The sequence below is a fragment of the Diadema antillarum genome, unplaced genomic scaffold (genome assembly GCF_040938485.1).
Source record: "Diadema antillarum isolate AM-2024a unplaced genomic scaffold, OU_Dant_1.0 scf00000051, whole genome shotgun sequence".
In the NCBI taxonomy this organism is placed as follows: domain Eukaryota; kingdom Metazoa; phylum Echinodermata; class Echinoidea; order Diadematoida; family Diadematidae; genus Diadema; species Diadema antillarum.
Genome location: NW_027270940.1, coordinates 140,030 through 155,431, shown reverse-complemented (window position 1 = coordinate 155,431; position 15,402 = coordinate 140,030). Strand labels below are relative to the sequence as shown.

General features: G+C 39.7%; 1 protein-coding gene across 1 annotated transcript in view; it reads right to left on the bottom strand.

The window, feature by feature from the left end:
* Positions 1-15,402, bottom strand: part of LOC139715583 (transforming growth factor-beta receptor-associated protein 1-like) — a 60,460-nt gene that overhangs the window by 4,617 nt on the left and 40,441 nt on the right.

Here is a 15,402-nt window from a genome sequence, read left to right as displayed (position 1 = left end):
AGTGTGTGTCGCAATCAGTAGACAAAGCACCGTCACGGTCTAACAGCTTCACAGAATTTCCCCACATACGACTGAAGTACCATTTTCATGACTGCCTTTTCACAGAGGATCACACATCAACAAACTGTAATGTAGACCAGGGAACAACAATTTACAATAATTATTTCCCACTTGCCCTGAGGAACAATCAGCATGAGCTCTGCACTGTTCCCATTTATGTTTCATGTTACCAGCCAAACAACAATTATCATTCGCAATAAAATATCAAATATGATATGCTCGGACATTAAGCTTTCCGTAAGTGCGTAAGCAAATTTTCTCACATGGGGGAACATTAGCCAAAAATGTCCACATGAGGGCAAACATAACAAATGATCAACTTCCATGCAATTAGGTTTATCAATGGCTTAATACTAGTATTTGATTCAGGGGCGGATCCAGGGAGGACCGCAACCGGCGCACGCCCCCCCCCCCCTTTATTTTTTGTTGAAACAAAAGAAAAAAAAAGAAAAAAATGGGGGGAGGGGTGCGTGCGCCCCCCATTTAATTTTGTAAACAAGCCCCCTCTTTACGGAATTCCTGGATCCGCCCCTGTGATTATCATCTAATCCATGACTATGCTGATGTGTGCCGCTAACCATGGCCCTATAAGATAATAAAATGAACCTCACAGATTACAGGTCATGTAACTCCCTGTTCCCACAAGAAATTTATGGCGTAATATTGCCCAATTCTCTCCATGTTGTGAACACAGAGCATTACCAAGAGATTGGCAGAATAATACTATAGTTCTTTGATTTAATTGATCTTATTTCATTTTGCTGCCTATCACAGTACGGTACATTTGAAAACCATGACAAGTGCAAGCCTCCAAGCGTTTATTGCACATCAGCAAAAACATGCACCGGGGCAAATTACGGTACATGAAAACTGTGTGTATAGACTAGGAGGAGAAATGACTATGAGGTAGAAAGAACTTAACCATGGCATTCTTATTCAGATAGAGCCGGCAGCAAGAACCTGTTGCGTAAGCATTTTCTGCGCATCACACGGATTCCCAAATATAATCGGGCCAACCTTGGCTATACATCATCCCCCTGCATAGCTGCCCCTTTAATTGCCCTGTATCATTGTCACAGCAGAAGAAATGACCTCAATTGACCTTTGGTGCACCAGCCAATCACAAGACAGGATTTCTCGAGTGACCCCTCAGAATTTTACATGCAATGTAAGACCAACAAAACCCGAAGATGAACAACCAAAAAAAATTGCTACATCGCCCTCAGTGGCAAGGACCATACAGCTAGTTGCTGCCCCCTGATAATTAATTGCTACTTCTCATGTACTGAGTGCAATTAAGAATTCATATTTTCTTGTCCTCCTACACTTTTTGTTCATTAGTAGATGTCATTATGCTGTGTAAATAGTTTTGACATGTGATTAACAAAGTGTGGAGTGTTATTCTGCATTATGTGTTTCATGATTGTTTACTTTGCTAATATGGAGGAAAAGAAATTATGACTTGCGTTTCACCTCAAACCTTCGCCACTTCCACATTCCACAGAGGTGGGGGTGTTTGGACCAACCCCGATCGAAGCCATTGACGAGTGCGGCAGAAATCACCTTGAGCGAGAATGGATTGTTCCACCCACTCCCATCCTTGGCACAGGAGAATGGCACCGTCCACGGACCGGTGCATTCTTTTGTGGGGAGGGGAAGTTTGTTCTCGCATGGCCGGCAGACCATGCCCACAGACCTGGCAAAATCAACTCACGATCTCTTAGTCCCTAACCTACTATTTTCTTTCTCCTCCGTCGCTTTTCAATGTATTTTGAAAAACAACCATTGATTGAGAAAGCCCTCTAATTTCCTCAATAAATGCACCAGAAATAAAACACAATACCTGTATCTATTATAGATATCTTTTTAAATTGTTTCCTTACAACATTCTGGAAATGACCTTCACAAACTGCATTTTATTTGATCTCAACCATATATTGTTTTGAATCACCGACTTGCCAAATACACTCAGTACAGCCTTCCTTTGTTGATAAATGTGTGCAAAGCAATCAGAACTAGAAAAGTATTCAGAAAACGCAACTTCCTCCAAGCAGCTCATTTCCACCCATATTGTGATTTCCACCCTAGATGTCATAGTCCTACATTTATATCATTTGTGATTTCCAGCTTAGATGTCATAGTCCTACATTTATATCATCTGCACTGTTAGATCCCTAGACCATCTAAAACATACCCTCACTACCAACCAGCCATTGCTTTCTACTCCATACTTTCTGGTCAACAGTGTGGTGGTGTTCACGATAGACCATAGCAATGATAATAAGTCCTTAAAAAAATCGAAACAACTACCTGGATCCAGATCGCGATTCATATCACTACAAAAACTTAATCATCTGTTTCTTGTGCCATTATTGACTTTTCCTGAAAATTTCATCCAAATCCGTGAAACATGGGTAGTGGGATTGAATCAATCTTCATTCACTGCCCACCAGGGTACACTTGAAAACCACAAATAGCGCCCATCCGCCACAAGTCAGTGACACATTTGAAGTGTACACTAATTGGTAACGGTCGACTCCAGTCAAGATTCTTTGGCTGTATGTGTCCGGTACATACATGTAGAGTTTACTGTACACAAATTCCTATGGTAGAGATTGTTGAATATATATCCGAGCCAGGCCAACCTTCCCATTCAATGGTATAGGGCCTACCCACGCTAATGGATCAAAGTTTATAGATGATCACTGCAGACCTTTTGGACTTTTTCATAAAATGAATACAGTTGACACCCATCAACTCGGTCCTCGGTCTTCGGGACCAGCAGTTTTCTTTTGTGATATCAAAATTTCATTATAACAAAACAAACTTTAACAGATATAGATCTGATAATGTTGGGGCCTGAATTTTTGCTTCCTTTTAACAGGAATTTCATTACAACCATGTTTGTTATAAAGGTGGTGCACTGTATGACTTTTCCTGGAAACTTCCAATAAAAGTCCAGAGTATGAAAACAGAGAACAGGCAATGACCTTGAAAATAAAGTTTTGAATGGTAGTAAAACATGTTTTGATGTTAGCATGGTCTTGTAAAAGATATGCAGTGAGGGTTCCAACAGGTTTCCATAGGGACTTGCCTGGCATAGCGACATAATGTCAGTGCTTTCCTTGATAATACCTAGCAGTTCATACAGGTTAATCACAGGGTTGGAAAGGTTTTAAATTAGGTTAAAAGAACCACAACTTTGAAGACATTACAAACTTATAGCACTTAATGCCTGGCAACTTTAGATAAAACAGGAATATACAGGGTGAAAATGTAGCAAAAACGGGAATTTTCAACCATTTCTCAAGTATCATTATTAGCAGGTGTAGGAATACAAGGTTGATTACTGTAACCAGATTCTTCTCTCCTGAATAGCTAGGAATAATCCTATTGGACAGGAAAAGTGGACGAATATATACATGTATGTGACCCGCTACAACAAAAGGATCCTAAAGTCGCTGACAGGCGAGCCAAATATGGCCCAGAAAAATGCTATTTTCAGGCCTTTCCTTCGATCATTTCGCTTCGAAATTTCGGCAGATGATAGAAGATACATTAGACTACAAAATTATGTAAAAACAGAAATCTGAACGTTTTGACAGATTTTGGTGATCTGACTTCAAACTTGATTTTCTCGGCTCACCCGTCAGCGACTTTAGGATCCTTTTGTTGTAGCGGGTCACATATATGTCATTCAAATTATAGAATTCTTGCATCAAGTTGTTTCTATGGCAACTGATTGACAGAGTGCCCCTCATCAACATAAATACACACCACTCATCCAGCGTTTCAGTAATAGTCATGAAAAAAAAAAGAGAGAAGGCAGGTCCATGATTTTTCTTACCATGTTGGCTACTGAAATGCAAAATAATTGGCACATATACACTTTCGTCTATGAAGGGCAATTCGACAATAAGTTGCAATAACTATGGCACTGCAGCATCCCATTAGAATCAGATGGACAGCGTGACATCATGTTGCTTCACTTTTTTTTTTTTTGCTTTAGAGCTCAGGTATACCGCCTATTTGATAGGGAAATGATTACGGCTGAGATATTCTTTTTTTTTTCCAAGACCCCATTTTTCTCTTCTTATGTTGTTTTAGAGTGGTTACTTGATTTAGAGTATGGTTTGGTTTACTTGGTTCAGAAAGAAATCATTATAGATAGGTTGGGGGAGGGGGATGTGTAACAAACTTGACCTGAATAACTTTGCCCCCAGTTTGGCCCCTACATGCAATTTAGTACATTGAATGTCCCTCCCTCCTCCCCTACCCAGCATAATGGAACAGTCCCCATTGTAAGAGGACTGTGGTAGGATGGTCACAGTCTAATGCACTTGGCGGGGGTGCCTTGCACTTTTCTGCCCACGAACCCAGAACTTGGTTGCCCCCTCTATGTACAGTTGTACACTTTATTGGGATTTAATATGTACAGCATGAGCAATCATGTTGTACGCAGCAGTTTTCCACACCTTGAATACGTGCATGTTCACAGTGAGTGAGCTGTGATTTTCAGGTACAAATAGTAGCTCAAAGGCCAATCTTAGATTGCAGATCGAGACATTCAAATTTTGCTGAAGAGAATTTTTGAGATCAATATTTGCATCTCCTTTGGCACCATATTTTGAGGGAACTTACAAAAAAAAACAGCTATCCCTGGTATACAAACAATTAACAGCTTTGAAGTTTTTACTGCATATGACACTGGGAGTTAGAGTATGTGCTGGTGTGTGTATGGGCCTGTGATTGTGTGTAAAGCAATGTCACAGTATCTATGGTTCCATAACATTTGCTCCTGCGACCATGGAACTATGGTAGCTCCATGCTGCGACAATTGCTTGCATGAAATATTTGCACGCTATTAACCCGTTGAGGACGGTTTGATTTTGCTACAACATGCATTTCCCATAGACACCTGCCCGAGTATACTCGGGGACTCATCCTCAAGGGGTCAAAGCCCAAACATAAATTCTACCCACAAACATAACCCTAACCTTAATCCTAATCCTCACAATAAACCAAACCAAAAACCCTCATCAGTTACAACCCTAGCCTTAGAGTCATTGGAGAAAATAAGACTGGAGCAATTGTCGCAGGAGCAAATGTCGTGTCACCCACCTAATATGGCATATTAAAGAAAGACATGAAGACGTATTCCACAAATCTATTTTTGACAATACCTGCAAACATTCCCTTGGGAGTGCAATCACTGTACTGCAGTGTCATAATAAAGTTAAAGACCATAAAAATTCATCCTCCTTTGTTCATCCTCCTTTGTCCATACTTTTATTGACTGGACATGCTCTCTTGGTTCACACCAGTCAAAACGACAAAACTGTGTGGAGAAAGGAAATGCGCTTCAACGATACCTATTTGTCACCACTGGCTCACTCCACATGACTGTATGTGGACATAGAAAATATGCACAACATATTTAGTGCAGCTGAATATGGGCTATCCAGCCATCTTCACAGATGGAAAATGAACAACAACAACAACAACAACAACAACAACAACAACAACAACAACAACAACAACAACAACCAAATTTACAGTGTATTGGCTCACAGAATCAACTCATTACTTTCTGGGGTCAATGTCCTACCTTTGCATTTTTTCTTCTTTTTTTATACAATATCCATAAATTTCACCTGAAATTGGTGTTTTGGTAAACCTGTTAACACATAATACAAAACTTCTGCCCCCTTCACCTGATGCTTTGTATTTTAAAATGAATCACCTATAACTTTTATGTCACATTCCCTGAGGACATACTGATTCTTGGTGACAATTATAACGTGGTGTATCTAACTCAAGTACTGACAAATGTATCATATTGTGACTACAAATTCATTGAATGGGTTGTGCATGCAGGCCACACAAGCTATCAATTGTAGCTAAAATGAACCAATTTTTCCTGCAAATAGCTGCCCCTCTCCCATAAAAAACTTCAACCCAAACAAATCAAAACACTTGCCAATGAAAACAACTACAGAATGCAAAATCTCTCTTTCTCCTTTTATCAATCAATCAATCAATCTACCTACAATTTATTAATCTATCTATCTATCTATCTATCTATCTATCTATCTATCTATCTATTCATCTATATATCTATCTCTATCTATCTATGTATCTATCTATCTATCTATCTATCTATCTATCTATCTATCTATCTATCTATCTACAATGTATCTATCTATCTATCTATTTCTTTATAAATCTATAAATCTATCTATCTACTCTCCCCCCCCCCCTCTCTCTCTCTGAAGATCCTCAAAAATGATCTGGAAATCAGTATTTCCCACACTCATTTTCTACGTTCATCACTCAACAAACATTTAAAGAAAAAAAAATAAATCTTGATGAAATCACACTCAATGTAGACCTAATTTCTACCTACTAAAGCATTCTTCAGCTTACAACAGACTTTGCACACCAATAAACAACACTCTTGCTGAGGACTCTGCGCTAGTGTATTTCAAAACATTGTCAACTGCTATTGTTACCATATACCGATAGCCACACCTAGCAACAAGAACCCGGCAACAGCCTTGTTGCTATGCACTGACGATGCCCTGATTGAGGATGTTATTCTGCCAAACACACATGGAAAACATAATCATACACCTTGGGTTTTTGCATCCAATACTTTGATTTTCAATCTGATTAAGTCATACACAGCTAGCCATTATGGGTAGAAATGATATGATATGATGAATGCATATAATAACTCCAAGATCGAAATGGTACAGTGTATGATCATAATTCACTACAAAAAAAAATCACAAAGTTTGTGGATACAGCTACCATAGAAACAGGAAAAATTCTGGAGCCCATCGGTTTGTTGTGGTAGTCCCTGAATCATTTGAAATGTCATTTGACTTATCATTCATTCTGACACTCTTTGCCAACAACAGAGTAAATGCAATAACATGCAAAGCACACAATACTCATCAAAATGACCCCTTAACTGTTGAAGATGAGTCCCAAGTATAGACCGATTCAATTTCGATGACCTATTCACCTACCGCCGCTAGCGGCGCTATAACGGTCGCCATAACAGGGGGCCAACGGGGGCTTCCGCGAGCTAGCTACCCAGCGAGTTGCACTTGCAGCTAGCAGCCTAGCGTACCCATCGCGCATAGTTAGCCGGGCCTGGCCGCTGCGCCGCGGCCGGCGACCGCCGGCGCCGCGCTAATATTGTGATTGTTTACTCACTGTCCAAGTCATTCAGCGGCTTTTAATGCCCTTCTTTTGGACAAATTGAGTGATTCAGACATATTGATCTACTTTGAAAGCTTCAAAGGAAGGATCAGGAAAACACATTGTGCAGTTGTTGGGTGCACAAATAACAGAAAAAATGGAAATGGAAGCTGCACGGCAGTGTGTGAAATTCAGACACCGCTGACGCATGATAAATTAAGGCAAAATTAAAGACAATTAAGTGAAATACAACGGTATAAAAATGCACAGATTTAGAAATTAAACTATGTCTACTAGATTCTCTATTTAATTAGGTTATCACTGCATATTCATAAAATATGTTGTTCATCTTAGAAGACAATTTTAGATCAAAGATCAAAGAATTTGATAATTCACTGATTTATTTTTTTTTACAAATCCTTGGTGTCCTACTTGCCAAAGTTAGAATACACTTCCTGGCTAGACTTTATTATTATGACAAACATTTTACAGCCTACACTACAGCTAAATAAATGTTTCAAGATGCGTTAAATTCTTATATTGTTTGCACTTCTTCAATGTTCAGCACTGAATTAACCATAGGCCTATTCAATTTTGGCCTGGAACTCTGAATTTAACTTTTGATAGTGATACTTATGAATATCAAACCATGGATGGTGGCAAACATCCGTTTCATAATCATACTAAGAAAGCATTATTTAAAAATCACTTTTGTAGATTATGATATTAGGCGTTAGCGTGATGTTATGCAAGGTTACTTTAGGCCTAAAACAGTAGAAGTTTTGGTTGTAGACATCAGGCGACGTAGTCGTTTCGTAAGTTTAGGCATATACGGCCTATCAGAAACGCCTAGATTTATATTCCGTTTGGTTTGCTTAGTTAGGCTTGCCTGAAGTTATCGACAACCGTCTTGTAGGGTTCTAGAAGTCAATAGGTCTAGATCTAGTCTGGACTCTTGCCTAGATTTCTAGACAAGATCTAACGTTAGACAGATTGTACCCTGCTGGCCCGAGTAAAGCCTAGCCTGCCCTAAAATTAGGTTAAGTTAACTGATAGCTTGCAATTTATTGCGCCATATCTAGCTCAAGATTCTTATTCATTATTTGTATTTAATTATATCAGTTAACTTGTCAACAGCCTAGGCTTATTAGCAAGACGTCTGCCTGCGCCTAGCAATAATTCTCCCCAGCGGTTTTTATTCTCTTCCACAAATGTGAATCTACGGGGCTTACACACGAGTACCCAAGTCATCGCCAAAGAAATAGTCTACAAACATTCACGGATCGTACCGATATTTACCTTGAAATTCAAGTTTTGGGTACAACCGTATGTCATCTACCAATTCGCTCATAGTCGGTATAAGTTGTTTAATTGATTTATTTTTTTTTAAATTAGCTAGCGAACAAAAAAAGTAGACTCTTGTTGTCACAAAGCCAGATGCGTCGATCGCTGCCAGCGCCAAAGATAGCTAGCTGGCCGGCTGGCGCCGGGTGGTAAAAGCACTGGCTGCCGCTGGCACCCTTGCTACGCACGCAGGGCGCTTGCCGACCCAGCCTGTTTGGCCCCCAGTTATGGCGTCGCCTTAAGAGGGCGCACTTCCATGAACCGTCGCTTGAATCGGTCTATACCCGGGCAGGTGTCTATGGGAAATGCATGTTGCAGCAAAATCAGTCCGTCCTCAATGGGTTAATAGTGAATAATCCACACGGGCACATATGATGTTCACGCTAAAATTCTATTAATATCTATCATGTTTCTTCTTCTTCTTCTCTCTCTCTTCCTCTCCCTCTCCCTATCTATCTATCCGTTTCTATTCTAAAACGTCCTTTGATTTCTGCCAGAGTTCAGATTCCAGAATTCCATTCAAACCGATAGAGAATAAAATCCATGCAAGCCTCAAGATCAGAGAGAGAGAGAGAGAGAGAGAGAGAGAGAGAGGGAGAAAAAATATCATATAAATCTGAGCTTTCTTTGTATATGATCACACATGAGTGAATCCCACAAAAACGGTTTAGCAGCGGTGCATGAATTCAAGTGAAGAGGTCCTCTTGTACAGGGTGGCTAAACATCAGCTTTGTGATCAAAGACATTTCGATTGCACATTACAAAATTTCCTATTAAAAGCCCTTTACAGTGAAATATAATGATATTTATATAGAGATATACGACAACTGAGCCATGTTGCATAAAGTGCGATCAAATATTAGTTAGATACTCAAAGAGAAAACTCTGAATAGGTGGTTCTGACTGGCTGACACTTGACTTATGCTTGATTTTGTGACCTATGTTGAAATGCATCTTTTTATGAAACAGTGCCCCCCTAGTTGGGGAAGCTGGGAAATACACAGTATGTTCCACCTGAAAGGCTCGATAAAATGAATGCTATTGAGCAATTTATGACTTTCCTGAAGTATTTGTTCCACAGCGATGTTACGTAACTTCTGTAGTGTTCTGCATCTGTTAAGCAGAGAGGCTTCAAAATGTGGCAAGAAGGTAGACTTTCTACATCTCACCAAGGTGCCTTCTGTAGGATTAGAGGGCATGGAGGCGCCTTTGTTAAAACTCACCAAGGTGCCTTCTCCTCTCACACAAGACACGTAGGTGAGTTTGAGAGAAGTTGCCTTCTTGCCCTGGAAGCAAGACACCTTCATGAGTTTTCAACGAGGTTGTGCTTCTCAAAGCGCATTTATGCTTCTGTATGTGTTGCTTGCTTCCATTTCATCTTTCTCCTCCCACCGATGTCCAAACATCTTACTTGATTCTCATCAAAGATAGTAGATAACAAGATACGAAGGCGCGCGATAAAAATGGACACAAAATGGCTACCCTACATGACGATATAAAAGAGAGCTAAGTACAAACTCAGTACACCTAGAAACATCATTCATTTCGAAAGGTAGTGGTTTTTTTATTATTTTAAAAAGATTTACAAATTATCATCGTAGCTTTTATCGATTAAAGGGATTATTTTGAAGAACGAGATTTTAAAGTAATAAAGATTATTTCGTGGAGGTAAAAATTTGGCAACAACATGATCTCACAATCAAAGACGCTTGATAAACAACAGCAACTTCAAAGACAGCGCGTCTCAGGCAAAGACGCATATCACCTGAGACGTGCTGTCCCTGAAGCCGCTGCTGTTGTTTATCAAGTGTCAAGACAGCGCATCTCAGGTGATGTGCATAATACTCTTGAGGACCGCGCGCTGTCCATTTGTTTTGTACAGGATTAGTGCGCACTTTGGTGTGTTATTAGTTAAGCGTCTTTGATTCTCACTCTATTCTTCCTTACCACTCTCTGTTCCCTTTTCTACGGTCTCCACTAGTGCAACTTCAACTTCTAGCCCATTACTGTCCCCTACTCTTCACTTTTTGCCCTCCTTACAACCCCCATATGTCACTTCCCTCTTCAATTCTCCTCTTTCTAGGCTCTTCTTCTGCCAAGCAATGATCCGGATAAGGACTGCATACACATGGTGTCACCGCAAACCTTTCTCCCTTTATTAATACATGTATGATTCTGTAGTTTGGGGAATTCAACCATGTCCACCACAAGGTGTGGCACATCCAGGGTCTTATTTGGTTAAAATTTCAAGATCGTTAGTGGTGCAAACTCCCACTATTTTGTTTGTTTTGTTTTGTTTTGTTTTGGTTTTTTTTATGGTGGTGGTGTTTCTTTTTTTATGTTTTTTTTTTTTTTCTGCTGGTGTATGAGTACAGGAGCAAATACCAGGTCTGCTTTTGTTTTCAATTTTATATCCACAGCAACAGATTACTGATAAATTTAGTGGTAAGATTAACTGCAGTGTTTTTGTTTTCGTCTTTGTTTTTCTGTTTTCTTGGTGTGTATGTGTAACATTTTTTTTTATTTACCAAACTGGAATACACTTTCAAAAGGGGTGTGTTCACCACCCTCATTGTAACATACAATGTTCTACTCACAATAACAACCAGTGTCTCTTGGAGCTCATCAAATAAGTTAGTTCTCGCATTTTTTTTTTTTCTGGTTTACTTTGTTCAGCATGGTATTAATGGTACATTTGTATGATTCTGGAGGAAGGATATAATAAAGTAAATTTTCTAATGATGTCTCTAAATTTTTAGGGGCTTTAATAGAAAGACAGACTCACTTGTCACTTTCTACCAATCTCCTGAGCACTCTGAACCCTACTTACGAAACGATGATTAACACTGAACTTACACTTGAACATACATTGAATGGAATGAGAGCAAAATGCAGATGCTATCCATGATCTAACACTGAACTTACACTTGAAGAGTTTGTTTGCAAAAACCGATAAGTCCATTTTTGAAGATTTTGAAGTACGGTCTCTGTCATAAAGTACAAAATTATATCTTTTAAATGATATATTGGTTATTACGTAGAAAGCTATATTTTTGAAGTTATGGTCAAAAGAAGCAAACATTTTCTTACTATTCTCTTTATTTTTTGTGACCTTTAATCGCAAATATCTCCATTTGGCTAATATGGACTTATCGGTTTTTGCAAACAAACTCTTCACTTGAACATACACTGAATGGAATGAGAACCTAATGAAGATTTGTGATCTAACACTGAACTTACACTTGAACATACACTGAATGGAATAAGAGCATAACGAAGATCCCTGATCTAACACTGAACTTACACTTGAACATACATTGAATGAAATGAGAGCACTAATGAAGATCCCTGATCTAACACTGAACTTACACTTGAACATACACTGAATGGAATGAGAGCATAACGAAGATCCCTGATCTAACACTGAACTTACACTTGAACATACATTGAATGAAATGAGAGCACTAATGAAGATCCCTGATCTAACACTGAACTTACACTTGAACCAACACTGAATGGCATAAAGAGCATACTGCAAAGATCCCTGCAACACAGTCCCCCCCTCTTTTTTTTTTTCATGCCACACCCTATACCTGCACCCCTCTGATCACCTTACAGAGGTAGGAAGGCCCAAAGCTTTTGGACCACATCCACTGGCTCTCTAAAAAGGAGAGGTGGATTGGGGGGGGGGGGGGGGGGGGGGCTAGGGTGTGGAGGAAAGAGAAGAATTGTCCTAGCAAAACTGAACCACATTGTGCGGAGCTAGCGACCATGACATATGGAATACAAAAGACACCAGCTATGTTGTGGCGTCCTTTTGGTATTCCGGGAGGGATGGCGGGCCATGTGAAGGTGTTTGTTGAGGGGCGGGGTAGCTTGGGCGTTCCTGTTTGGGATGGGGGGGGGGGGAAGGGTTAGAAGGGGGTAGATTCAGAAAAGGGATGAGGTGTGGGACTGTCTCTCATTATTCGCGGATTAGGAAGTACACAAAACCACAATTATTCACTGGTATCAACGTTGGCGGCACCAATATCAAGAGGTACAGGTAGTCATAATGAACCAGGCATGAAATATGGCCAAGTGCAAATCCATTGTTGTAGATGTTATAATACAAGCAGCCTAAATTACCTGCTTACCTTTTATATTTGATATTTTACAAAAGAACAGGAAAACAAACAAACAGAGACTGAGACACAGATTACAACCTTCCATATTCCTGTCGATATTAATGAATACGTGATTGAAGAATCTAACTCTATTAAAGCAATACCAAAGTCCCAATTTTGCACTATGTAATACACACAAACCCAGTACACTTGTTGCTATTTCAATGTACAATAGAAGTTAAAATGCAAGTTCTTCAGTTCAAACTGCTACACAACATTCTGTACAGTAATGACAGACTGTATAAAACGAAAATAGCTGAGACAGAGTTATGCAGTTTCTGCCAGACGTCTATTGTAACCCCAATTCATGTTTTTTATGAATGTAGTTTTGTGGCCCAGTTAAGACAAGAGTTTGTTGACAAAATGTGCTAGGCATTTTATGTAATGTTTGCCGATTTCACTCGGAGATGAGTAATGCTGGGCTTCATAAAAGACTGGAAAGGACCACACAGAATGCTGTTGAACATCTATTTGTTATATAAAAGATACGTAAATATCTAATGTCAGCCTAGATGGTCTTATTGCCTTTATTGGGAACATCAAACATACAGAATTGATTATTGCAAAAGGGAAGCATAAAGAAGTTATTCATTATCGAAAATGGTCCCCTAATGAACATTTTAAATGGTAAAGAGTCCAAGTAAAGAATGTTTTATTGTTACACACCATTACAAGTACTTTGTTTTAAGAATAGTAGAGTTTTTGTTTGTATTTCAATCGTTTGTTGACTAATATGTGATTCATGTTTTTGACTTTCGATGTTGTATTTAAATCATGAAAATCAATAAAAGGTGGAAAAGAAAAAAAAAATACACACAAACCCTATAAAGCCCTTTTTACACTGTCTTGTGTTTCTTAACCCCGGACTTTCTCTGACCCAGGACTATTAGTCCCGTACCAATTTTTTTTTCAGCTTTTTACACTGGCCAATTAGTCCCGTACTACCTCTTGTCCAGGGCTAAGGAGAAAACTGACCTTTTTACACTCATATTTCTTAGTCCGGTACTTTCCAAACCACATGAATATTCATGATTACGCTGTGTACTGTACACGTACACGCACGCACCGGCAGCACTTGCTTACCTCGTTTCTGATTGGTCAGTGAGGGTCGGACTTCATCTCCGTCGCTTAGCCCAGGATTATTTTTTCGTTCTGTTTACACTCACTTGCTTGGCACTGCAATTGCGGTACTAACCCTGCTATTTTGCAGGGCCAGATAGTACCGGACTATCGGTGGGGCTAGCCCACTTTGGCAAAAATGAGTGTAAACAGAAAGTGGGCTACGGATTGTCCCGTACCAACGGTGGGGCTAAGGGCCCCCCTAAGCCCCACCGTTGGTACGGACTAAGCAATATCCATACCAATAATTCTACCCCCACCTAGTTTAACCTTCCAAGATTGACCGCACTACAAGTTAGTTTCCAGATATAAGAAAAGCACTTCAGTGGATGTGTTAATCAGAAATATACAGCGTATCATAATTTAGGGTTCAGGGTACTGTTGGAATACGAGGGTGACAAGTTGAGAGAGAGAAGGGGGGGGGGGGAGAAGGAGGTGCCCTTTTGCTGCCAGTTAGTTCAGAATGGAACTGATATAGTAAGGGAGGTGGGGAGAAACAGAGAGAGAGAGAGATAGAGAGAGAAATGCTGGTAATTCTGAAAAGGATAGGAGAAAGAACAAAGATGAGACGAAATTTCCGAAAATCGATGTTGAGCAGAACTTACACAATGTGGTTGGTAGAGATCAAAAGAGTGAGGGAGAGAGAAAACAAAATAATTCTCAGCAAAGAATTCTGAAAAAAACCAAAAAAAAAAACTGTGAAGAGTTGAGAGGTACACCTCATATACAGTAAAAAAAAAAAATGTTTCTTTTGCCATAAATCAGTTCTGAGTAGAACTGATATACAGGGAACATGTATGAAAATGGGGACAAATTCCACTTCTTTTCAATTATTGGATGCACTCGTGCCAGGACTGAGTGTACTGTGTATACCACATAATCTCTCCACGTAGAATTATATCATAACTTTTATTCTGGAGTGGAGGGGGGGGGGGGGGGGTGGTGGGGTGGGGTGTGGGTGGAAAGAAACCTGGGCCAATTCACGGATGAGTGGTTCTATTCTTCACCATGCTTGCTCGCTGTTTGATCTTGACTTGTGAGGTTTATAAAATGAGCTCTGTACCCCATTAGCAACCATTTGGCAACAACACGGGGTATCTGAGAGACTCGGATCACCGCGGTAGGAACCCTCCCTGTTCCACAGCTTTTCACGATACCAATGTGATACCAGGCAGCTAAAGAAGGTAGAAGATTTGATAAGTTTTTTGGTTGTCTGCTTGTTTCAGTATTGGTGGTAATCACTGGGAGTGGACGCCTGTTTGGCTTCTGTTCGTTGTTGCAAACTTGGAGAATTTGCAATGTGACAAGTTTTGATGCCTCTGCTAAAAAGTTTGTCAGAACTTTGGTGAGTGTCTTCTTGCATTATGTCATTATTTCAAAGTTGTTCATTTTGCCTTCCTTAGAATTTTAGAGTATACCTTTGCTCAGTTCACGCATACTAAGTTCTGCTTTTATATCTGACAAATTTATGTTTCTCCTCAAAATGTTGCTGTTCGCGCGTATC